The sequence below is a fragment of the Poromitra crassiceps genome, assembly GCF_964638095.1.
Source record: "Poromitra crassiceps genome assembly, chromosome: 13".
Taxonomy (NCBI): Eukaryota; Metazoa; Chordata; class Actinopteri; order Beryciformes; family Melamphaidae; genus Poromitra; species Poromitra crassiceps.
The window spans coordinates 229,995-241,107 of NC_139644.1; positions in this window are offsets into that span (position 1 = coordinate 229,995).

The window sequence follows — 11,113 nt, forward strand, 5'->3', positions numbered from 1 at the left end:
GAAATTAGGACTGTGAATCTTCACTGGCATCCCCGATCGGGGTACTAAAGTATAAGGGACAGTCCGTTATTTATGAGAGGGGGGGGTATGGTGCAGGGGCGACTTTGTTTTCGTTTTTTTCCTTCACCCTCCCCAGATCTATAAATATTTTCCCATGTCCCTCCCTGAGTGACTGGAGATAAATGCATGACCCTCCCTCCACCATAAATAACCACACTTTATCATACTCACACCAAAGGTAGTATTGAAGAAAATATGACCTTTTCCGATGATTTGGCTATGTTTGATAGCGCCCTATGACATCGGGGGAGAGAGGGGGCGGGGGGCATATAACGTTGAGTACCCAGCCCAATAACGGCCTCATCTCCTAGTTATAAAGCCTACAGTAGCCTAGCCAGGGCCAGCGCGTGCCATTCTGCCGCTCTAGGCGAGAACAAATTATGCCGCCCCCAATTGGCAACACCATACCAGCATCAAAGTATGCATGACGCAATATGCAGGCATTTTGCACATCCATATAGCCTACCTACAAAAATAACGCGCCACAGGTCTGCACAGGTCTGCATAATAACTCCAATAACCACAGCAGTCATGATAGAGCACAGCTATTTTCCAAATAATCACATTTTCAGACCCTCAAACTATGCAAATCTCTCTTTCTACCACTTTCTTATGTGCATAAAACACACACATGGAATGTGCGCACGGCGGCGCAAGCACAGTAATATAAGACTCACAATGTATTTAGCCTATAGCATATATCATCAGCAGATTCACAACTTAAACAAAGGCGAGTTGTTGTTACGAGCTGTTGGCAAATAAAGCTTGTTTACCTTTCAGAAGTGGACACCAGTGGGGGTTGCATCAGCAAAGGTCTTTAAATAAATCCAATCATCCTCTATTAGGATTCTCTCTGCCAGTTCATTTTATATGGAGATTGTTGCCAGTCCATTAAGTCTGTCTTGTTTCATTGTAGGCTACTACTGCAGAGGTACTTTTAACTTTGAGAAACTTATTGTATCTTGGAATTTTGGTCTCTCCAATGAATGGGCAGGCAAAGTGCGCACTGTGCACCGCACAGGGAAACATTGTTTTGGAACCCAGAAACAACGTTAGAAATATCGCGCTAATTTACTGATTACACTAATACTGGTACACACATATGAGCACATGGCCTAGGCTACCTTAACCGAAAGTTAATGATGTAAATTAGTCTACTTGTATGTCCCTTTTCCTCATTCAAGCGGGATTAGTCTGGGCACCTTCCACCCCGCTTTTTGTCATGGGGCGTAAACCACGGAACCAGAATGAACACCGGAAGGCAGTGCGCCAAAAAACATCTGTGTTGCTGTTAGCTTGATCTCTCTTCCCTCGATTAATTGTCTGATGCAAAGCTTCTGTATTGGCTTAAAAGATGTGAGATTGTGAATCCGCAATGTTTCTAAAATAACTTCGGTACGTCCATCTTTTGTTTTGTTGTTTGCCGTTCTGATACTTGGGTCAAATTGTCAAGTTAACGTGAAAGTTGACGAGCTAGAAACGCTGCCATCCGGTCTAGGGCGGGCTCTAGGCCGGAACCAGTAGGGTGACAAAATCAATTGTGGGCGGGAGCCAGGCTCTTTCTCGCCGAGAAGAGCCTGGTGACGCGAGGTTAAGCGGGATGGAGAAGACATGATGACCCGCCCTCCTCTGCCTCTGATTGGCTAGTAGTAGTGCTTGTTTAGGCATGAGGAGTGATGATTGGTTGGGTTAGGGTAAGAATATCAGGTTAAGCCAATCAGAGGCATAGTAGGGCGGGCGGTTCGTGTCGCGGACAGCAGGGAGAGAATGGATCTAGCGGGGAAGAGCATGGAAGAGGCAGAGTGCTGGAGAATATTTGGAAAGCTGCAAGTGAAAGCGCACAATTTGCCGCCCCTCCAAGTGCCGCCCTAGGCGGTCGCCTATGTCGCCTATATGTACGAACCGGCCCTGAGCCTAGCCAACTGCATATGTGTCAACAATTCCAGCTCTGAAACAATATAAAGCGATGATAAACGTTTCCAGTCAATGCACCAAGCAAACAGCAGGACCGAGTGAGGGCCTGTACACAGTGCATAGGAGCAGCGGTTTACGTGAAAGGAAGGAATGGGAGATACCTACCAAGTCCAGTCACATTACAGGTAAACCACAAAGAGATCATATAATTTATATCCACTTTGACAAGCATCACAGGTATCTCTTTTCTAAAGCTGTGACAGGGGGGCCTCTGACAGGGCCTTTGCTGCAGCCGCCCCCTCGCCCCGGAATGCCTTCCCCAGTCACATCTGATAGGTCAAAACTCATTGGCATTCATACTCATTATGTCATCTTTCCAAAAAAGCTGTGGATCTTTTACATTTAATAAGTTGAATGACATTATGACAAGCTCCACGTAGTGGTGGTGGAGCAGGAATTAAACGAGCCATCTGCATGCTTCCACCGCTCTATATGATCGACATATCCATCACCCCACCAGCTCCCCTTCTTACTCAAAGCTCATAGCTCAGCATGATGTAGTCTGGGCACCTTCCACCCCGCTTTTTGTCATGGGGGCGTAAACCCCGGACCCAGAATTAACACCGGATGGCAATGCGCCTAACAACGTCTTTGTTGCCGTTAGCTTGACGCGGTGATGTTACCTAAACTAGAGTCTGATCAAAACAAAGCTAGCGTTACATAAAACAAAACGTTTATGCAATATGGCATCTCCCCCACCACCGCCTGACACACCGGTCAAAACGGTGAAAGAGGATTCTGATACTTGGGTCAAATTGTCAAGTTAACGTGAAAGTTGACGAGCTAGAAACGCTGCCATCCGGTCTAGGGCGGGCTCTAGGCCGGAACCAGTAGGGTGACAAAATCAATTGTGGGCGGGAGCCAGGCTCTTTCTCGCCGAGAAGAGCCTGGTGACGCGAGGTTAAGCATGATGAGTCGCTGTGTCTCTGTCGCTATGTGAGGTGGGGTATTGGTTCGATTCACGATGGAGGAGACAGCATCCTCTCTTTAACATCACTAGCTCTTTACGCCTAGCAGCCAGTTTTAATATTAATTAATTAGAATTGTAATAAAAACTAAAAGAAGATTGTTATGCCTATTTCCACTTTTATGTCTGTGCGGGGTGCCTGGCTGCCGCTAGGCGGAAAAAAAACATTTTGAAAAACTGCTCTAGACTCAGTATATGACATGTCTGGATCTCTTTGCAGTCTGTCCACAGTGTCCATTTCTGTGGATCTGTAGGAGGCACTGTGTCGCTCTGTGTATCTGCCTGTAGGAGGCGCTACGCTGGTGATGTTAAAGAGAGGGCAGTGCTGTAATATGTCTCCTCCATCGGGAATTGAACCAACAGTCTACCTGTCAGACAGAGACAGTGATGCAGCCGCTCAGCCGACTGAGCTACGAGCTGTTGGGAGTTCACCTCCTGATTTCTATGTATGTGTTTTTATGTACTTTTTATGAATTATAAACAATAAAAAAATTAAATTAATATTCATAAATTAATACATTATAAATGTTAAGGTCCATCAGATGGACCAATGGTAAATCGGTAAAAATGCATTATCGGGGTACAAGGGTTAAGCGTATAATTATGGACAACGTGCTCATTGGAGAAGTGCAGTAAACGAATCACAATGTCCCTTTCATATTCCATTCCATGGAGCGATCCAATCCGGTCAGAAAAGCCCGACCAAAGCGCTCTGAGCTCCCCCCTCCCCCCTCCCTCTTTCATCCCCGTTTGTCTCCATATATATTATTCCATATTATTATGCTTCTCAAACCAATCTCACTGCAGTTTAAATACAGCAAGCATGTAAATACGCTAAACTATAGCAAGATCAAAGTGAAAAGAATGTTGTTAACGCATTGGCTAGAAAAATATAGCCTATCCCTGGATGTCATGATGAGATTAGATTGGTGAAAGTTTGGGCAGAATTATATCGTTTTCTCTCGCTATTAGCTACCTTTTCTTCTACCCCGCTGCACAGGTAGGATGATGCAACAGCCTCTGAATGACAGGGGCTCAAAACTACAGTATAACAACTTTCTTTTTCATCGGTCCTTGTGCCTGTCTGACGCGCGAGAGAGAGGGAGTGAGAGAGAGAGAGTGAGATGGCAGAGGAGAGCTGCGCATATTTACGCACATTAATAATCGCGGCGCACTGAATAAGGCCTGGTTTTGAAAAGCACTAAGTGCTAAATTAACGCCAGGGGGGAAGATAGCATTAGGCCGGTATTTAAGGCTGAAACGCCCATTCTGGTCTATTCTGGCACTGCGCCACACCTCTTCGGCATAAAGCGCATTTCGGGGCCTAAAAACATGATGCTATCTTGAGGTGCGCAAAGCGTTTTTTTTTCTTTTGCGTTTAATGCCAGTTTAGCGCCGAAGGCCAGTGGGAAGATAGGGACCGATATCTCAGTAACACCTTGACCAAATTTCTTCACATTTAGCTCAAACGTCAAAGTCTGGACAGACATGCATGTCGACTTATTTTATAAACGAAATCCATTCAGCTTTTTCCCCAACAACTTCACAAGTCAACGGCGAGTGGCTTCAGTTTCCCCCCTGCCCAGTGCCGTTTCTGGCCCTTTTGGGGCCCTATACGACATCTTACAGTGGGGCCCCCACACCACTGTCATCATAATATCCCTGAATGAACATGCAGGACGAGGCATAGTTCATCATCAATACACCTTCTAATTAATCAATTACACACAATATTAACAATAACTATGAATGAATTAATATTTAATTTTCATCTCAGGACAATTGACCATCCCACATTATTATCAGATACATCAACATTCAATAATTAAAACATTCCGGTGTGTTACCCAACCAGCAACACATAATACAGCCTACATATAAACAGCAGAGCATACATGTACACATGTATCTATGGGTCAGCATGGGGGAAATCACGGGCCTGGCGGAGGTCTGCACTCCACCGAGTGCACTTTTCTAGTTGGACAATGGGATACCGATAGCATCATTCCTTTTTCTGGTTGCCTCCCAGCCGAGACCTCAGGACCACAATGGAAATACGTTTAATGCTTTATTGTGATATCCTGATTAATTATTTTATACTGTATGCTTGTTGGTGTATTGTATATTTTTATTTGTCAAATAAATTTAATCAATGTGCACAACTGGTCATCATAGCGACGGCATATGAAACTATTGTTAATGATATGGGACGTCAGACTCACACTTACAAACTTGATCAGAGGGAAATCAATAATGTCTCGATTATCAAATTACACCAGATGAATTACAAATGTTGACCTCTTTGACCTATGAGATTGCCACTGTGTACTTGCATGTTGTTTTACTGTTTGTAACTCAACTCAGCATGAGCAGAGCTTGCATTAGGTGGCGCTGCTCAGCAGGCGACTTGCATGTGTGTCAATGTTTGTTTGTCTGATTTTGCAATCGGGAAACATGGAGGTACTGCTATCCCAAGCCTGGAAAACACTGAGGTATGCGGGCGTTCAAGTGTGGTGAAAAGTCTGCTGTTTATTAGTGTGACTCACTGGAAGCAGGCTGCGGGTATAAACTCTGCTTATAGCTAGATATGTCGGTGTGTGCACGTGCATGTGTGTAAAGTAAAGTAAGTAAAGTAAAGATCACACACATGCGTGCATGTGTGTGGTTGAAGTGAGGATGAATGGTTAAATGAGACGCTGTGAGTGATCTTCATTTATTAATTAATTATCAAAACACAACAGAGTAACAACAATAAAACACTGACAGATTACATGCAATGGGATTAAAGCAATCAGATTACACAATAGTAAGTGTACTCTGTTACTGTAGCAAAAATGATGATTTGGATTACAGTACATATATCAGTAAATCGTTAAGAAAACAGCTGATTTCCTGTTTCAAGATCAAACGTTTAAACTCATTACAGTCCTGGATCATCATTATCAATCATCATTCATATAAAAGGGAGTACTCTTTATCTTTATTGTTTATTTGACAGGGACAATTCACAATAAATATATTGCACCAGAAATAGCTAGTAGCTCATTTGCATCTGTTGTCCCTGGGCGGGAGAACACTGTGGTACTCCCGCCAACAGACACTCCCAGCAACAGAAACCACATCAACAACCCAGTGCACAACACTATGAAGAGAAGATACACATAACAGAGTAACAGTAGAATTACATATATCCGTACATCAGTACATTAGTCAAATTAATCAGAAACACACAATTTCCCTATACTAAAAGTAAAGGATTTTTTTTTCTCAATAGGTGAGAGAAGACTTCTAATGGCTACAGAACTGTCCTTCTCTTAGCCACTTTTTATTTGAGGGTTTAAAACCTTTCGTAACACTTTTTAATAATGTTCAGTCGTAGGTCATTTATAAGCCTTTAGTTAATGATGAACTAACCATTTACAAAACATGAATATACATTTGTAGATGATTAATAAATGTTATGTTAACATATACAAATGTGTCATCTATAAACCTTTAGTAAATGAAGTGTTCCTCACCTGTTGGAAATGATGTGTAAATAATTTACAATTCATTTACAAGGCTTTCTGCATCCCCTAAAATTTGTCAAAATTGAAGCCAATGCGGAAGTGTCCTCTTTGCCTGCATGGGGCGGTGTCCACCCGCTATGCCGACCACCCGCAATGCCGACCTTAGGTTTAGGCGTGGGGGGTGGGAGAGGTTAGGTTTTGGGTTAGGGTCTGGGGGAGGTTAGGTTTAGGCGTGGGGGTGGGAGAGGTTAGGTTTTGGGTTAGGGTCTGGGGGAGGTTAGGTTTAGGCATGGGTGCTGGGAGAGGGGAGGTCGGAACAGCGGGAGGTCGGAACAGCGACATGGAACCCATGGGGCGACCCATTGGTTTGTGGACTTCTGTTTTGAAGCCTCAAGTATGGCCTCAGGAAACACTTTCCTAATGTGTTTATGGTCTCAATCACTAGTTTCAGACTATGTTGTAGTTGCAGACTATGTTTTGGGGCATGATTGACAGGTCGGTTGTCCACTGATCACACAGCTTGCCGATCACGGACCAATAGCAGGCCGTGCTCTGTGGGAAACCCCCGGAAGTCCACAGACCAATGGGTCGCCACCCGCAGGCCATTCGAATGCAGGTTTAAGTGCACTTCCACATTGGCTTCAATTTTGACAGAGCTACCCCCTTGTATGTAACACATTTATGTGTGATGAATGGTTTACACTTTAGATTAGGGGATGCAGAAAGCCTTGTAAATTAATTGTAAATGATTTACACATCATTTATAACAGGTGAGGAACACTTCATTTACTAAAGGTTTATAAATGACTTACAACACATTTGTGATATGTTAACATAGCATTTATTAATCATCTACAAATGTATATTCATGTTTTGTAAGTGATTAGTTCATCATTAACTAAAGGCTTATAAATGACTTACAACTGAACGTTATTATAAAGTGTTACCAAACCGTTAACAGTACTGCAGCCTTTAACATCAGCTGGCAGGGTTTTCCACAACCTTGCTGCCTTGATTGTAAAAGCAATTTGACTGAATGTTGTGGATCGAAATTGGACACAACAGTCCCCTCTAGTGGAGGCTCTTGTAGTTCTAATACCACTGTTGCCAATCCCATTTAACCACAAATTGGTTAAATGGTGGTGGAGCAAGGTCATGGAGGATTCTGTATGGTAAACAGACATTTGCAATAAACAGAAAGTTTTCAAAAGTCAGAAAATTATACTTATATTATTATTAAACTAATAATGCTGCAGTGGTGATACTGTATGTGTTAAGTTTTTTATCCAGTACCTTTACTGTTTGTTTAAATAGTTTATGCAGTGGCTGCCTGCATGGCTGTTTTATTAGCCTGAGACCAAGTTGTAGCACAGCAAGATAGATGAGATAAAATCAGAGAATGCATATATAATTTTGCTGCATCTGTACTCAGCTGATTTTGAATTAATCTAAATAGTCGAAGGTTACGTTTGAGAGTCCCTGCAGTTTTTTTAATGTGTTTTTTGAAAATGCCTGGCAGCTTCAAGCGTCACGCTTGGAAAATAGGTGTGAATCCTGAACGATGGCTTGAGCAAGGCGTGAGCATTAAAGCATAAAGCTCATCTCTACTGTGCATGTGGTAGAAAAATCACACCCAGGTGTTGAAGTTAGCGGTGCAGGTGTGCAGGCCCCAGGTTTGCAGGTCCTACCCTTCTCCTCCACCCCTCTCCCCTCTGTCTGACACTAGCCGTCCTTGAAAGCCGGAAAATGCACGGAAAATGGGATCCGCGCCTCCGATGTGAAAGTTGTGAAAGCGGGTTGGTGGGTAATTGTTGTACACCTTTCGTTCCGCCAGTGGACCTAGTCTCAGCGCCGGGTTACCCTGCAACCCGCCTCCACCTGAAAGCGTAGGAGCGGCAACACGGAACGGTGCGAATGGTCAGCTCATTCATAAAAAAAAATACAGGGGAAACCACCTCATGCAGCAAGAAAGGCATAAGTGAAAGTAAAAAAAGTAGCCTATACAATCATGACTGCAGGGGCGCCAGGAGGAATGCTCCGTGCCTAGTAAGTAGATTAGGCTTTATGCTCAAACGATGTTGACATTAGTAGGTAAGATTAACGGATATAATAATAAGCTTCAGAGGACTATAGCCGTCTGTGGCGAGTTGGTCTGAGGATATTCCCTCTGGAAACCAGCTCCAGAACTGCAATCTGTCTAGCTAGCCAGTTATGCATTCCCTTACAAAAACTACTAACGTTATAGTCATGTGCATTTATAGCCTATACTATTCCCCCGACGAACGTTATGCAGACTGCAGCTGTTTGATATGCGGGCGTCGTCTTTCAGAACGGATGCTAATTAGGCTACTTCATGGGAATAATTTGCTTTACAAAAAACTGGAACCAAAAGATAAGAATTAGCCTTGTACCTAATAGGCTACATGATGGTGCCTCTGTGATCCATAAAGTCGATCAGATGAATATTGAAAGCCTTGTTACCATGCAGCATGTGGACAACACTTTTGTGTTTTATCACTTTGATCCTTAACGACCGCAGCTGCACGTCGTTGGCTGGCGTACATCGGCGATGTTTGGTTGTTGAATGAATTCGTTCATCATAGTCTAGGCTACACTAACCTATGAAAATATTCATTTGGGCTAGGAGGAGCTGGGTGGAAATGCCTCCGCTTGCCTTTCAATCCGGGAGGGGTGGATGTCACTTGAAAGCACACCCCAGGACAGGAATGTGGCGGTGCTGTTTGGCCGTGTGTGAAAGCAATTTCTGTGGCGAGGCTGCCGGCTTTGCAGGCCTTCTGAACTGCAATTTTGCGCGATCTGTGTGTGAAAGCTGCTACTGTGTGTGCGAATGTGTGTGTGAATGTGTTTGCATGTGTGTGTGCGTGTTTTACCGGACTTCAAACGCTATCGTCCTCAAGACAAGACACTCCCTCTCTCTCTATGCCTGTGTCTGTCTGTGCAGAGCTGGGGGTGGGGCCTAGGCAAAATCTCGTCCACACATCTTGCCCACAAACACACATACATATGTAGTCACTTATAGAAGCGGCTGCACCGCTTGAAAATAGTTAGCGCTAGTTAGCTTAGCACAATGAATGGTAGTCAATGGTAGAAAACAAAACAAAAAATGCTTCAATACTGCTCACCTGGTTAATTCAAGTCCTGAGATGCCAAGTTGGCTTGAAAAGACAGGGTGTAAATCATGTATTTTCAAGCCAACTTGGCATCTCAGGGCTTGTGGAGACTTGGATTACCCCAGGTGAGCAATATTGGAGCATTTTATGTTTTCTTTCCCCGTTTTCTTCTTCTTCTTCTTCTTCTTCTTCTTCGCTCAGGTTAAGGGGGTAGGCTAGTGTTAGAGAATGGAATTTTAACCACTCTTCATCCGCTAAATGTATATATAACAGCTGATATAGCCTAAACCTTCGAAAATGAGCAGGCTGAGAAAGAATTTGTTTATTTTTCCTCAGGGCAATTGTAGTCAAAACAATAGACAAAACATTAGCCAAGTGAAAACAATTTGGAATGCGACGCCAACCTATGGCGACATATCCAGGGCTGATTGTATCAACACACCCTGAGAGAACAAAGTGTATGAATGAAATGTTTTTGTTTGTTATAAATCGATAGAGTGAAGTAAGCTCTGCATTATTTAAAGTGCAGTAAGCAAATTTGAATCAACCAATTAGTAAAGACAATAAATAGACTGTTGATTATTATTATAAGACATCTTCCTGGGCTTCTGGTTTCGATTCATTTGGTTTAGGCTATATCAGCTGTTATATATACCAGTGGTGGCCGGTGAGCTTGGAAACAGGGGAGGAAGCTAGTGCGGCGACCGAAGGGCTTTTTTTTTTTTACGTGTGCGCGCGCGCGCGCATGTGTGTGTGTGTATTTGCCATGTTTCCCATGCTGTCAAGCCTCTTAGCTTTCCACCCAGTGAGGAGCATTGCATTAGCACCCAGTGAGAGGACTACAGGACGGAACAGCACCTGGCACCTGAGGCGGTCCCAGGGAAAATATGACATATGCTCTGCTGCTGATACTCTCACCCACAAGCAGTTTTTGCCCAAAACGCCCAAATCTCATTTTAAATTAGCATTAGGATTAGACTGTTGTGATGTCATTATTCAGTTTTAACCATCAATAATTGTTCCTTTTTTCATTATTTCATTTCTCAGAGTAAATACTGTATATTTATTTCGAGATTTTTGTCAATTATTTGTGCTGTTATGGTTATAATTAGCCTAGTTACTCACTTCTACACTATCTTAGATTGTGTTACTTATGGATGGCATGGAATTATAGTGAAAATAGATTATCCCCCCTTTTTGCTGGGAACCCCACTTTGAAAACCACTGGCTTAGGCTAGAACTGTTGCGAGAAGGTTTCAGGATTTATCTCTATGCATTAGGCTGTGATTACTATTTATATAAATCTATTTATTCACATAGATTCATGATATATTATGGTATACAGCCTACCTGTGACATCAATGTTTGTTGTATGTAGTCATCAATGTAGGTTGATATGCTTCATCCCAATCGATTCCTTATTTCTTCTACTTTCATATGATATAAAGATCACCACTCAAGCTTTAAAATTG